Genomic DNA, 12,752 nt, shown 5'->3' with positions numbered 1-12,752 from the left:
TGGGTCTATTTTATTGCCCTCCTCGCCCCGCCCCCCACCACCCATCCTCTGTTTATTTTTCGATCCACAAAGAGTGAAGTCACTTTCTCAAACACTTGGAACTCATTTTCAACCATTAATTTAGAGGATGCTGTGCTCCAGGCACCAGGCCGGGCTCCGGGGACGGAGTGGGACACACGAGTTAGGGACACACGTGTGTAAGTCTCCGGACAAGACTTACGTGGCATGCTGGGGGCTCCGCTGGGGAACTGGCCTGGTGGGTGGGCCGGGGGGCCCTGGACCTGCTGCTGTTTGCGCTGCTCTCTGAAGGGTGGGGGCAGGGAGAAGCAGCTCTGGGTCAAGCGAACAGAACCTCGGAGGACAGACGTGAGAAAGGGGAACTGTCTCAGACCTCACCAGCTAATGAGCCACGCTGAGCATTTAAAAAAAATTCTTTTATTTTAGAGAAAGGGAGGGAGAGTGCGTGTGAGTCGGGGAGGGGCAGAAGGAGAGAGAATGAGAACCCGTAGCAGGCTCCACGCTCAGCGCGGGGATGGGGGCCGACACGGGGCTCGATCCCACGACCCTGGGATCATGACCTGGGCTGAAATGAAGAGTCAGACGCCCAATCGTCAGGCGCCCCTGTGAGTGTTTCCAGTTACCTCCACCCATCTGTGTTCTTTGCAGGGTTAAAGAAACTAATCAAGGGGACTCGTTAGCTCAGGAAGTACCAGCTTTCGCTGGAGGGCGAGGCCTCCAGACCCTCCTCTGCGGGCATCAGCCAGTCCCCGTGGCCCCCACACGCGGTGGCCGGTCCCCGCTGTGCGGCATGGGGTCTCGGTGACACCAGCCTCTCTCCCTCCCGAGGTCTCTTAAGCACCGGCACCCGCTCCTTCACCTTCCACAACCCTGGGGGGCAAACGCGGGAGTCTGTGCCTTCCGGAACAGAGACGAGGCCCGGGGGTGGGGGGCTTGTCCCCGCAGTGGGCGGAAGACCGGCTTCAACCGGCAGGTCTGTCTCATTCAAAAGCCCAGGTGTTTCACACGCTGCCCCGTGGCTGAACGAGACCAGCGGTGACCCGCATCCCCGCACGCCCTGATTCCGCTTGACCCTGGGGCTTGTCAGTCCCGCACCCTGAGCAGAAGCCCACCCGGAAGCCACACCGGATGCTGTGCCGCCGAGGACGTGAGCGTCCCCCAGGCTGTTCGCTCTCTAGCTTGCTTCCCATCGCATGTCTTCCAAAATAGTACAATGAAATGTGTTCAAATGCACAGAAACGTGGAAAGAACCGTAGCCAAGGAGCTACTGTTAAATTCTGCAAGTGACATTCTTCTCCGCTTGCCTTGACGCCCGTCTGTCCCTCCCTCCATCGTCTGTCCATCCACGCACCCATCTTACTTTTTGGATGCATTTCCAAAGAAGGTTTTTTTTTTTTTTTTGTTTTGTTTTTTTTAAATGCTTGAGAGAGACAGAGAGAGAGAACGAGCTGGGGAGGCACAGAGAGAGAGAGAGAGAGACACAGAATCTGAAGCAGCTCCAGGCTCCGAGCTGTCAGCACAGAGCCCGACTCGGGGCTCAAACTCACAAACTGCGAGATTATGACCTGAGCCGAAGTCGGACGCTTAACCGACCGACCCCCCAGGCGCCCCCGCATTTCCAAATAAATTTTAGGCATCACTACCCTTCACTTCTAAACACTTCAGCACATACGTAATCACTCTGAGTTCAGTATTTGTTTACTCTCCTCTTAGGTAAAATGTACATGCGCTGAAATGTGCGTGCAGGAAGTGTACCGTTCAATTAGGTTTGGCAACTGGATACACCTGCGTGAGACCAGCTCTTGGCGCAGCGAGGCCGTCACCCCCAGGACACCCTCTCGGTCGTGCTCAGCTTTTACTAATAAGATATGCTGTGTTACTGAATTTAAACATGTAGTTTAATAAAACACAGCGGCTGCTTTGTCCTGCCTCGTCCAGAGGGGCAGAATCCCAGGCTCTAAAGGCCCCAGCTCTGCCGGGCTGGCCTCGTGAGTTCAAGGGCAGACTTCGGCTGGGGGCCTAGAAGAAGGGAGCCCCCCGCCCCCCAGCAGTAGGCTGCTCGGGGCTGAAGGGAAGACGATACGGGCGGCGTGCAGGGTGTCTGCGGGGTGGGGTTAGGGCTGGGGCTCTGGGTCCGACGGTGGGGTCGGCTGGTAAGGACTCTCACGCGGTCCTGGGTGACGGCCATGGGGGCCACGTGGCCTCCCGACGCCGCGGCAGGGCAGGCTGGCCCCCGACCGGAGAAGTGGGTGCGCCTGTCACTGGCCGGAGGACACGGAAGCAGCGAGGCGCGGGCCGCACGGCTGAGCNACTGGCGGAGGGGCTGAGGCCGGGGGAGGGCGCTGGGGCCCCGCGGGTGGGCTGGGGCGGCGGCTGCTCGTGTCGGGCGGTGAGCACATTCCTTATTTACGTCTTTCTCCCTAGGTTTGCTGTCACGTGAGCTAAGGGCGGTGTGCACAGGGTGCTCCCGGCTTCGGGAGTGGAGCCCTGCGATTCGTCGCTTACAAACGGCACCCAGCGCTCATCCCGACAGCTGTCTCCTCAGTGTCCGTCTCCCAAATCGCCCTCTCCCTCCCGCCATCAGCCCTCTGATTGCCCTCTGTATTCCAGCATCTCTCATACAGAGACCCCTCCCTGAAACTGCTTTTCCCCATCCCTCCCCGCTTCGAATGAAAACTCCTATTTACGTCCTAGGACAGCGCCTCTCACTAAGGGGAAGCCTGCAGCTCGGAAGAGGGAGTGGCTTGTCCCCGGTCACGCAGCCGGTTAGCAGCAGCCGGGGGTCAGCACCAGCCCGCGACTCCTGGGCCAGGGCTNCGGGGCTGGGGTGCACACGTGCATGCCTGGGCGGGCATCTCGTTCCGTTCCTCTGTCTCCGTCTGTGTTCTGAGTCCACACGTCTGACCACGAAGTTCCCTCTCTCCCTCTCTCTTCCCCGCCCTGTCCTTCCTCTGGCTTCCCCTCTCCTCCTCTTTTCGTCTCACAGCTGTTGGGTGTACACTTGGGGTGACAGAGAGGCCTAGGGCGCAGTCCCTAGCACGGAGAAGCTCACTCTTCCTGGATGGGACATGCAGGGGCGAGTCAGCATGGAGTGCTTTGGGAGAACGGGAACGAGCTGGGAGGGGTGTCCAGGAGGACTTCCCGGAGGAGGTGAGCCAACCTCAGGACGCTACAAGGGTTGGCCAGGAGGCGGGGCCTGTGAGTTGGCAAGGGCAGCGTGCTTGTGCAGAGGTGCGGAGGTGGGAGCAAGCAGCGGCCTCTGGAGGAACAGGAGGCCTGGGGGAGACAAGCAGTGACCTCGGGCAGGGATCTGAAATTTTTGCGTGTTGAGTCAGTCATGTCATGACAATAACAAATTAAGAGAAGAAAGTGGGGATTTCTTCATCTTCACGAATGTCGCTTTCCGGCGCCCTGGGGGACGCGGCGCTCCTCGGACAGCTGCGTGGGCAGAGAGACGGGAGTGGGGGCCGGCCCCCTCACTCCACGGGGGGGGCGGGGGGCACCTGGCCGGGGGACCTCTGGCATCCTGCCCGAGATGGACGGGACGGGGACTCAGCCGCTCCTGCGCTCTTGTAAGAGGTGAGCCCCCGTGCGAACCCCGAATCCGCTGGTCCTGCCCACGCCCCGCTGAGCGGACACAGCTGACCCTGGGCCCCCGCGCCTCCTTCGTTAGTACCCGGCCCTTCTGGTGCGGCCTGGAGGAGGCAGGCAGGGGCGCAGACTGTCGTCTTGCACTGTGGCAGTTAACCCTTTCTGAGCCGGGCGGTGCGGGGCGGGCTGGGGGGCTGGGACTCCCAGTGTGTGTGATTCAGTGTGTGTTCCTTGGACACGCATTGCCTGCACTTTGTTGTCAGATAACTTGGGCTCAAATCCTGGCTCTGCGCCGGGAGAAAGTGGTTTTACCACCGCACTCCCTCGCCGTCCGGGCCGGGCAGGAAAATAGGGGTAACCCGCGGCCCCTGCCCTCCAGGTCGACCGCGGAGGCGGATTCCGTGCTGACAGCGCTCAGCGGGGCGTGCGCACAGTGACGGGGCGCACAGAGGGTTTCGAGGTGCTGCCACTCATCGGTCAGGGTCAAGGCCGTATTTCCAGGCGCTCTTCCCTCACACGCTGTGGCCACGGATGGAAGCACGCGGCTCTGCGTGTCCAACCCGAAGGCTTAACGGAGCTCCTAGAAGTAAACTCTGTTTCCTTGGGGAGACGCCCCGCTGTTTCCTAGTCTGTGCCCCTGAGGGAGCCGGCGCGGAGAGTGTGACTACGTTTCTCAAGTTCCCTTTAAATCTATACCTAATCAGGTTCATCTGAATAAGAAAACGTCTGTACGAGCCCTGCGTGGGCTCCAAAATGCAAACAAATGTGGGAGCTCATACATGGCATTAGTCACTTATTTATTCGATCAGTTGTGGGTTGATTCATTCAGTAAATGTTTATTGAGCCCTTATGGGCCAGGCCTGTCCTAGAACCGGAGACCCTGCTGCAAACAAGACTGACGATCTCTGTTCTGGGCACTTATGCTCTGGAGGGGACGGACGGGTGACACGCAGGTACCCAGACAGACTAACCAGACACCTTCGGGTGGTGGCAGGTTCTACGAAGAAGGAAATAGGGGGTGTCCCAGGGGGTGCCGCGGGCTAGATTCGGAGGGGTGCGCAGGGAAGGCCCCACTGGGGGTATCAAGGCAGGAGCAGCAGCTGTATGAAGATCTGGCAGAGAGCTGCCTGACAAGTGCACAAATGCGTTAGGGCGATGCGGGCCCGGCTTGTTGAGGAAGGGAGGACAAACGGGTGACGTCACGTAAACCTGTGGGGACGTGGAAGGAACTGGGACTTGGTCTGGAAAAGGCAGGGCGAAGTGTTGGGTGAGTACGAGGGGCGCAGGGCGGTGTCGGGGCCGTGGTGGGCCCTGCACACGTGATGTCACACCTTCACCGGGGCCCAGCGAGCTGCGCGGCGCAGGCAGCGAAGCCGCAGGTGACCTGCGGGGTTCTGTCGGGCCGGCGGCTCGGCGCGAGGACACGCCGCTCTGACGAAGCGGAGGAGAAGCTGTGCGCGGGCTGTGTGGCCTCTCCGCACGTGCTCTGCAGCTTTTCCCTTAACTTAAAACTGTCTTAGGGGCGCCTGGGGGGCTCAGGCAGCTAGGCGTCCGACTTCGGCTCAGGTCATGATCTCACGGTTCGTGGGTTCCAGCCCCGCGTCGGGCTCTGTGCCGACAGCTCGGAGCCTGGAGCTGCTTCCTATTCTGTGTCCTGCTCTCTCTGCCCCTCCCCCGTTCATGCTCTATATGTGTCTCAAAAAAAAAAAACATTAAAAAATTAAAAAGAACTGCTTTAAAGCTTAAAATTTAAAAAAAATTTAAATTTGAATAGCAACACAAAGTCCTTAGAGGGTTTCGTGTAGGTGAAGGTCAGCTGAAGGTCATGTTTTCAAACAGCATGACTGGTCATCGTGTGGAAATGATGTGGAGCCAGAGGCCCTGGGAGGCGTTCGTGGCGATGCGGGCGGGGGTGGTGGTGGCCGCGGTGGTAACGTGAGTAGAGTGCCCCTCAGGGTCTAACACCCGGAGAGCTGCGTGCAGGTGCAGGCCAGTCTTCATGTAACTGGGAATGGGGACGGTGCGTGTGCGCGCGTGAAGGCACACACGTGTGTAAGCATGTGCGTGTGCAGGCGTACAGGGCGATCGCACGGAGGTGAGCTTGGGTTCTCGTGCTCGGGGACGAATGACACGCACAGGTGCGATGGATGGCGCCCGTGCGGGGTGTCTTGGGGGCTCCCTCTTCCACTGCCGCACCCCTCGGGAGCGCTGCCCGTGAGTCCGCAGGCCCCCGGGCAGCTGGGTGAACTGCCGCTGAGCCGTGGCCGGGACCCGCCGTGAGACCCTGCAGCCCGCTCCTGCCTCGCTGTCTGCAGGCGCGTGGCGGGCTGGCCTGCGGGGTGTCAGGCAGTGGAGGGGTCTGTGCAATGCTGTTTCTGCCTTGAGGTGCGCAGCACCCCGGGCCAGTGAGGGTCTGGGCAGGTTCTCACCCACACCTGGGAATGAACTCGCTTTCTAACGGTTAAGCGAGGCAGGCCGTCTGATAGGAGGGGAAGGCAGGAACCGGCCTCAGGCACAGGTGACTGGGAGGGACCCGGGCCGGTGCAGGGAGGAGGCCCCGGGTCTGCAAAGGGTGAAGCTGGCCCCCAGAGGCCCAGGGGGCTGGGTCAGTCCCAGCCTTTCTGCCAGATGGGGACAGGCCTGGGAGCCGACGGCTGGACCCAAGCCCCATGCACTGCCCCCCCTACCCCGCGAAAAGAGACTGTCAGTGCCTGTGAATGGAGACGATGGCGCTGACCACAGCCTACGTTTCCCGCTCTTGAGAATTTCCTCCGCTGCCCTCGACTCAGCCCCGCGATGTGGGACTGTCCCCCACGGCCACTGACAAAGCCAGCTTTGTCTCCAGGGCGGCTTTGTGTCCCGACACTGTGACCGTGGGCCTGGCGGCCGGGCAGCGGCTGGACCTGTGCAACGGAATTCCAGGGGCTTCCTACGGGCACCCACGCCCTCATTAAAGCCCCCAGGAAGCCCCGGAGCACTTGCTGGGGAGCCCGGAGCACATTCCGTTCTTCGGAAGACAGGGCCGCACAGAGGTCCCAGCCCCGCACATACCAGCCGCTCACGAGGCTGTGCTTCGGGGACGCGGGTGGGCAGCTCTTCACGGGGCAGAGGGCTGAATGCCGCCCTTAGACCGAGCTCTCCACGGGGCCGTGCGGGGGAAGAGCACCCCGGTCACGAGGCCATCGTCCCGAGAGGAGGAACAGAGGTGCCTTGTGCCCATCTGCGGGGGCACCCCACGCGCCCCTGTAAGTGACGGCCTTGGTTCTCAGGCTCCAGCCACCTGATGGGCTTCCGCAACGGAGTGCTGGGCCCGCCCGCACAGGCCCTGGCTCAGGAGGTCTGGGGCAAGGCCTCAGAAACTGCATTTCTAGGGGCGCCTGGGGGCTCAGTCGGTTAAGCCCCACTTGGGCTCAGGCCATGATCTCGCGGTTCATGAGATCAAGCTCCGAGCTGGGTTCTGTGCTGACAGCTCGGAGCCTGGATCCCGAGACCAGACTCTGAGAACCCCTGCGGTGTGTCAGCCCCTGAAAGCCGGTGTCCATTTTAGGGACGGGGGGCAGGATGGTGGTGTGGAGAGAGCGTGGGCTTTGGTGGTGGGCAGGTCAGGACTAGAGTCCGGGCTGGGCGACCTCAAGGAAGTTGCTGGACTTTGCTGAGCCCATGACGGGCCATGACCCGTGGTCACCAGGTCCGTGCATAGCAGGTGCTCAATGAACTTTAGTGCAGTGATTTTCCACCCGTGAGACGGGTGTGATGACGCTTGCCGGACGGGCGGCGGGCTGCGAGCTGACGTTTGTGTGAAGCCAGCAGCATGGCAGGCATGGTACCGTTTGATGCCTTCCCGCCCTCCCCGATGCTAGGATGTCCGGGGAGGCGTGCCGGGGCCGGGGGCCGGGGCCGGTCCCCCGGGGCTCTCTGTGGCCGAGCAGATGGTGGCCTTTGTTCCTAGGCTGACTTTCCCGGCGCTGGCAGCCTCCCTTTCAGACCGAGGCTGTTCACGTGGAGAAATCAGATGGCTCGGGTCGGGAGTCTCGAAGCAAAGCCGTGCCAGGCCGGACACGTTGGCCCTGAGTCACCTGTCCAGGGCAGGTGGTGAGGACAGCGTCTGACTCAGAGCATCCCAGCCGGGGGAGCCTGGGATCGGACCCGGAGACCCACCGGCCTCTGTGTGAGGAAGGAGGTCCGTTTCTCATCGTCTGCCGGCTCTGACCCAGGCCGGGGCCCCCGGATAAGCGGTGTCTCCATCTCTGCCGGGCAGCCGGAGAGAAAACCGAGGGAGGTGACTGCCCGGGGACCGTGTGCGAGGAGGTAGGTGGGCCCAGGTGAGGGCGGCCCCTCCGCCGGCCCCTCTGACCAGCCTGGGGAGGGTCTTGGATGCTGGAGCTTGATGTCACCTTTGGAAGTCGTGCTGCGTTAGAGGCAGGGGCAGAAGCCAGAATCCCTGGGTGGGAGTCGTGAGCCCCCCACGAGGGGGAAGCAGCTTCGGGGGCCGTGGGGGGACGGATGGGCGACCTCCCGTGTCTGCTGTGTTTGCTCCACGTCCCCGGGAGCTTCTGGTTCTGGGCCATCTGACCTTCGGCTGAGACCTCACCCTCGGTGCAGGGGCGGGGACGCCTGAGGAGCCCTGCCCACCAGCCTCCTCCTCCCCAGGTGCATGTGCAGCACGGGGGTCTTTGACCTTGACCATGGACGTCCCTGACCTTGACCGGGGGAGGGCAGTGTCTCTGCTGGCAGCCACTCCCGTGCTGTAGGCCAGCCCCCCCCACTGACCCCCACTTTGGTTGGGTCCCAGGGTGGGTGACCCTTTGGGTGAGGAGGTGCTGGTGTCTTCGCCAGAGAACTCAGTCCCCAGCAGCCCCCCTCGGACACAGGGCAACAACCTCTCCTCATGACAAATGAAATCCCCTCCTTCCAGGAGGAGGCCCCCAAAGTGGCATCTTTGTCCCAGGAGCCCAGCTCTGAGCCAATTTGGGGACCCTGCCTCGAGGCCCCCGGGAGGGAGAGGAGCCGCCCGCTCTTTTCTCCTCTGTTCTCCCTTCTGGTCCTGCAGTTCAGCAGCGTTCAGCATTTCCAACCTCCACGGGGGGCCCTCCTGCCCCCCAGAGCTGACGGGGGCAGGCGCTGCAGGGGGCGGGGGCGGGGGGGACAGGCGCCTCCTGGAGGCCCTGCTGTTTGTGATTCATTCAGCTGCCAGTGGTGCTCTTCAGCGATGCTCAGTCCGCCGGGCACTGCCTGCGCCGGGCACTGCGCTAAAGCCTTTGCTCGTGGCATCTTGTTTGAGCCTTTCGGCCCCCCCCTCCTTCGGTCGCGTGTCCCCAGAACAGGGAGGTGAGGTGACTTTCCCAGGACCACTCGGCTAGAAAGGGGCACTTGGGACCCTCACCCCAGCCTGACTCCCGCGTCTACACCCTTCATTGCTACACGGTTCGGCAAATGTCTACATTTCCTAATCACAAAGACAGTCGTATCTTTCCTGGGTAAAATGTTGGCTTATAAGTCCCCAGAGCAGACGTTTGCGAGCTCTTTCTATCCATGGGAACCTTTCAGAATTGAAGTCTTTCATTAAAACTCATGATAAACAGTCGAAAGCGGAATTGCTCAGGCAGAGGGGCGCCAGGAGTGGGGGACCTTCCCATCCCTTTCGGGGGCCGCCAGTGGCCCCAGGGCTTGTGAGGGAGGCGGGGGGGGCGGTTCTGGGAAATGAAATCCACCCACCAGCGGGATGGGGTCCTTGTTCCCAATGGGCTCTTCAGTCTCATCAGCCCAAATCGGCAATTCGGTCTGTGCTTCCTGCTCGCACCCCCGGCTCCAGGGTCACCGAGAGATTTGCTCTGACATGATGACAGAAGGGTCTTATAAGTCTTCTGCCTTTGTGCGTGCTGTTCTCTTGACGCGAAATGCTTTCTCTGGAACCTTCTGCCTTCCTCTCTCCAGATGGGAAACCCTCGTTCGGCTTTCCAGCCTCAGCTTGTGGGCTAGTTCCTTGGTGAGGGCACCCATCACCTCACTTCAGACGGTGGCGCCTGATTCAAACCTGTATGATTAACCCCCCAGCCCGGGAATGTTCTCCACCCACACGTCTGCCTTCTCCAACAGGCTGTAGAAGGTCACGTCTTCCTCCATGACACCACCACTGCCTGGCCCCCAGTGAGTCCCAGGGAACTATCTGTGGCCTAAGTAAGGGGAGGACAGCACCCCCACAGCACCCCCACACCCCCACACCGCCAGCCTTAACTGCAGCAGTAGAGCCGGTATGTGCTGTCCCTGTGGGCTGCTGGCAGATTTTCACAGAGAAGACGCGTTCTGATCCTAAGACACAGATCAGTGCAGAGAGCAACACACTCCTCCACACGGGCACACAAATGCCGGGCGAGGCTAAGGAAACCTGTTCTAAGAGCTTCGAGTGTGGTTAAGAAGGCAGCTTGAAATAGGAATTTATTTCAAGTTTTTCTCTCAGACTCCAGCAGAAATAGGGACGCGTGTGCTGGGCCTGTAGCGGGGCAGGGCTGCCCCGCGTGTGGTGGAGACGCTGCGGGTCTCTGCCTCTGCGGCGAGGGCTGGAGAGCAGACGGGGGGCTAAGCAGGATTTGTAGGGGAGCAGGCTGCCGGCCACGCGGGCCGTGCTGGAGGACAGGTGTGCAGCGCGGGGCTGGCGGCGCCTCTGCGGCGACGCAGGAGTGGGGACCGCCTGCGCGGGGATCCGTGCTGTCCCGCTCTGGCCGAGGTGTGCGTGCACAGCTGGGCCGGAGATGCTCGCAGGGCGCGCAGCGACGCGCCTGGGACTTGCCTGCTCTGACAGCTAGAGGCGGCCGCCGCAAACGCCCTCCGAAAGCCCGGGAGCCGCCTCGCTGGGGGACAGCCCACCCTCGGGGACGCTCCCTGAGGCCCATCGCAGCCGGCAAGGCCGAGCCAGAGCCCACAAGCCCCTTCCTCCTTCTTCCGGATGGAAGAAACGGGGGCTGTCGGAGGCCATCCCGGCCCCTGAGTCGGAGGAAGGACACCAAGCGTGGTGACCTTGCCGGACGCAGACTCAGTGGCTCAGAAGAACGGAGCCGAGGGAGAAATCTCAGCAAACCCCCCGTGGGAAGCTGCTGTGGGAAATCAGGGACCGCTTAGGGGCGGAGCTTCCAATCACGGCCACCAGCGGACTGGAGGTCAATTTAGGGTGTGGAGACCAGCAACGGGTTTACAAGAAAAAAATGGAGTCCAATCAAACTGCATCACGTTCCGGGCAAAATGGCCTTTCGTATGACCTCTGTCATGTTTCTGCTTTATGACACCATAGTCAGGGCATTGTTTCACGGAACTCTGGTCTTACTTGTATATATTTATGTACATAATATATCTATGTTTATAAACATTTATATACAGACACATCTATGTGTGTTTACGTGGTACGCATCGTGATATAAAATGTAAACTCTTACGGTAAGAGAAGATTTACAAAGTTTCAAGAAACAGTGGATGGGGTTGGAATGGGGAGGTTTAGGGGGAGCATTTTAAGTCCCAAATGTTCCCGACGCTGTCTTCCCACGGGTGGCCTTGTCCCCTCGTCGAGGCGGGGCTCCAGGACTACGTCGCCCGTGGGTCCATCTCTCTGTTCTTGCCTTTTCTTAAACGGATCAGGAGATCTGGGGCAGCAGGAAGGCTGGGAGGGCAGCCCCCAGCTTCGTGCCCTCTCTCTCCTCCACCCCCTGCTCCCTGAGTGCGCGGCAGCGGGTTCCAGCCCCCGGAGCAGGAGCCCCCCACCCCCGACGCGTCCTGGGCCGCCTGCTCCCCGCTCCCCGTGCAGTGAGGAAGCGCGGATAATGTGACTGTGTGTGCCTGCACACGTGTGCGTGCATGTGTGCGTGTGCATACGTGTGTGCCTGCCCCTGCACATGTGTGTGCGTGTGTGCCTGCGTGTGTGTGCCTGTGTGTGCGGGCATGCGTGTGTGTGCATGTGCGGGCATGCGTGTGTGCCTGGGCACGTGTGTTGAGATAAAGAGAAATAATCCTGAGACAGCATATAATCTCTTACCAAAATACAAACCTAAAGCAGTCATCGTACACACACACACACACACACACACACACACACACACACACACACACATACTGGCCACTGTAGGTCCACGAAGTGTGAAAAGCTCTTGCGGACAAAGATGCTGTGACGACTCCTAGCTGTGCTTTTGCATTTCTGTGTGTCTCCTGCCTGGAGGTGGTGGCGGAGGTGACGAGGCTGCACCGGGTCCCTGGGCCGGCCGGGCCATTGTTGCTCACGGGCGCGGGTCTGAGCATCTTTCTCCACCAGATTTCCTTTTTTTTTTTTTTTTAAATGTTTTTATTTATTTGTGTGTGTTTGAGAGAGAGACAGCGTGAGCGGGGGAGGGGGAGAGAGAGAGGGAGACACAGAATCCGAAGCAGCTCCAGGCTCCGAGCTGTCAGCACAGAGCCCGACGCGGGGCTCGAACCCACGAACCGTGAGATCATGACCTGAGCTGAAGTCGAACGCTTAACCGACTGAGCCCCCCAGGCGCCCTGATTCTGGGTTTTTCTAGTTCTGGACACACACATGCGTGCACACACACGCACACACACGTGCATGCACACACACGCACACACACTGTGTAGCACAGAAAGATGCACCTCACTCTTCTCCACGCCTGAAGAGAGCTCCAGGGCTCTCCACGCTCACCCACAACAGAACACTCACCGGGCTGTCGCAGGGCTCCGGCCGCTAAGTGTTTCCCGTGAGAGACTGTCCAGGAGAAGTGACCTCTCAGAGTCTGTAAGACGTTTGGTTGGACTTTCGCATCCTGTCTGGCTGGGAAGCGCCTTTACACATTAAATGTGGGCATCCACAGGCGTTCGGTAAATAGTTATCGAGCTACCGGGCGCAGCCAGTGGCCGGGCCTGGTGGGTCAGCTCTGGACACGGCGGACAACCCCCTGGGCGCCGTGGGGAGCGTGGGGAACACAGACTGGCACCGCCTCAGGCCGTGCGGGGCGCCTAGACGGGGCTGTGGGCTTGTTCTGGACAAGTGTGTCTAAGGATGGGACCCAAAGGGCGGTGAGGACTCAGTGTCCTCCAGGGAATGACAGCATGGAGATGAGAGGACTGGGCCTGCGGCTGGAGACGCAGGGGACACGGGGGGGGGGGGG

Source organism: Crocuta crocuta, unplaced genomic scaffold (genome assembly GCF_008692635.1).
Source record: "Crocuta crocuta isolate KB4526 unplaced genomic scaffold, BGI_CrCroc_1.0 scaffold7, whole genome shotgun sequence".
In the NCBI taxonomy this organism is placed as follows: Eukaryota; Metazoa; Chordata; class Mammalia; order Carnivora; family Hyaenidae; genus Crocuta; species Crocuta crocuta.
This window is presented reverse-complemented; position numbering follows the sequence as displayed.